This window comes from Microtus ochrogaster, chromosome 10 (genome assembly GCF_000317375.1).
Source record: "Microtus ochrogaster isolate Prairie Vole_2 chromosome 10, MicOch1.0, whole genome shotgun sequence".
NCBI classification, from domain to species: domain Eukaryota; kingdom Metazoa; phylum Chordata; class Mammalia; order Rodentia; family Cricetidae; genus Microtus; species Microtus ochrogaster.
Window position 1 is genome coordinate 12,455,551 of NC_022016.1, and position 2,299 is coordinate 12,457,849.

The following is a 2,299-nucleotide window of genomic DNA, read 5'->3' on the forward strand; positions in this document are numbered from 1 at the left end:
TTTCTTCCTTTCCTTTTTTTTTTAAAAAGCCCAAGATCTGTCATATCTCTTCAATTGCTTTTAGCCTAGATCTGCTACTTTATTTCTTTTTGTTTTTAACCTAGATCTGCTACTTTATTTCTTTTTACGACAGGCTCTAACTAAGTAGCTCCAGCTGAGCTATAGCAAGTGTGGCCTTGAACTCACAGCGATCCAAAGGAGAAGTGCTGGTACTACAAAGACTTGTCGCCACAAGATCCAGCTCGCTTTGACAAATCTTTTTTTTTTTTGTCTTTTTGAAACAGTTTCTCTGTATAAAAGTCGGTCAGTCGTCCTTTTGCCGACGGTTGCCATAGACCTGTGTGCAGAGTCTAGGCAGGCAGTGCTCCGGGGAAGATCTGTGCACCTGCTCCTTCTGCTTTTCCAGTGTTTTTCTCCTTTGAGGAAGAAGAGGAGCCTGTCCCCAAGGAGCAGGAAATACTCGGCAGAAACCTTAGGCTAAGCAGGGAGCGGAAGTCTCAGCTCAAAGGTACTGGGTACCTTTAAACAGTTTAGAAGCCCACGTGACCCCGAGAGCGCCCGGCCCAGCGGTCACGTGAGGGCGAGTGCAGCACTCGCAGGGGAAGCCGGGCTGTGCGGCTTGCGCGTCGGGCACGGCCTCCTGCCCACCCCGGAGTCGGCAGGGCGGGGAGCGGCGGAGGGATTCCGCGGTGGCGCCCCGTGCGCGTGCGCAGCGAACAGCTGTCACCCAGTGCGGAACAAGTCTTCCAAAGATCCCAAAAGCCTCGGGGGAGGCTGCACTTTCCTCTCTTCTGCCGGGTGGTGTCCGGGCCTCCGCCCGCGGCGCAGGTAACCGCTTCTCGCTCCGCCCGGAGCGGAAAGAGTGGCGGCCTCGGCCGGCCTCGGCAGGGCAGCGGCACAGGCCTGGGCGCTCCGCCGTGCACTGCCGTCAGCTGGGAGGGAGGAGGCGGCCGTGACAGCCCCTTCTGGGCCCCCGGGTTCGGGAACTCGCTCGCCGGCCTCCCGGGAGCCGAACCGAGGCGGCGCTGCTTCGGACTGCCGCGACTGGGTCGTCTGCAGCGCCGACCGACTCGTCTGCGGCCGACGCCGGGCAGGCCTGGCCTGGGCCCCTCCGGGCCTCCCGTGGGTCGCTCTGCTCGGACCCGCGAGGTAGCAGGTAGCCCCCCCCCACACTCGGGTTTGTGCCTGGCCCTGATGACCTTATGCGTTTTTCTGGCCTCCTTCTTGAGACCATTTCTTTTGCAGTTCCTGGAGGAGCCAGGATGCGGGGTAAACAGTGGGTGCTTAATAGATGCGGTACGATGTGGCGTGTGAACTGCCAGGCAGAGGACGTGGTGTGCGGTGGGAATGGCTCGGGGAAGGCAGGCGGGCTAGCCCGGGCTGGAACCTGCTGTTCTCTCAGCTCAGCAGTGGGAGCAGCTACGCTCAGTTTGGCTGCTTTCGTCGTGAACCCAGGAGGCTGCCGTCGGTGTGCCGGAGCCCAGCAGCCTCGCTCGCACGGCCTTTGCTTAGGTGTTCCCAAAGAAGACTTGGCAAACTTTTTTTTTCTCCTCACTCAATACAGTCATTCACACTTGGTAATTTATCCAGCACTGCTTAGAAAGCTTGAGTTAGACTTGCGGTCCGTTCCCGGGAGAAGCTTCTGATAGGCTCGGTCTGCTTAGGTTGGCACCAATCTTTGCCCTATTTCACCCACTTGAATTTTGCAGTTAAGGAGGGGGGGGGGAAGCCACGGTTTCTATGGCAACGTTATTAATATGCTAATTGAGAGCGTGGTGCTTAAAAATTAGTGGCTGAAAAAAAAAATCTATTTTTTTGCCTTTGGAGTCAGGGTCTTACTTACAGTAGTCCTTTCCGACCTGAATTCATGGTACCTGGCCTGGAGCTCAAGAAGATCTACCTGCCTCTGTCTCTCCAGTGCAGGGATTCTTGGTGTTCACATTCACATTTCTGCACTGCTACTGACTATTTACTCTCTAAAAAATTTACGGTCCCAGGTTCAAATGATAGGGTGAATGCTTAGTATTCGAAGACCTTAGGTTCAATTTCTAAGACTGGAGAAAAAGAAAAGACAAAAAAGTCCGACTTTTCTTTTTTTTATAACTAAGTAGTGTGGTTTTACTCAAGTTTTCCTGAAGCTTGTTGACCTAGTAACCTTCCATACCTTGTTTTGTTATGTATTGCCACGTTGTTCAGAAATTTTAGGCCCTTCCCATTTTATTTTATTTTATTTTATTTTATTTTTTTTTGGTTTTTCGAGACAGGGTTTCTCTGTGGCTTTGGAGCCTGTCCTGGAACT

At 53.3% G+C, this 2,299-nt stretch overlaps 1 protein-coding gene across 3 annotated transcripts in view; it reads left to right on the plus strand.

The window, feature by feature from the left end:
- The first annotated feature begins 630 nt into the window (after positions 1-630).
- The window catches only part of Kdm4c (lysine demethylase 4C), a 169,069-nt gene continuing 167,400 nt past the window's right edge, over positions 631-2,299 (plus strand). The window contains exon 1 of one of the 3 annotated variants that reach the window (XM_005352661.3): positions 631-828. The gene's annotated coding sequence lies outside the window, so the exon portion shown is untranslated. Of the gene's footprint in view, positions 829-860; positions 1,157-2,299 lie in introns of those variants that run through there. The other 2 variants (XR_003377397.1, XM_026782063.1) reach the window with 2 other exon arrangements.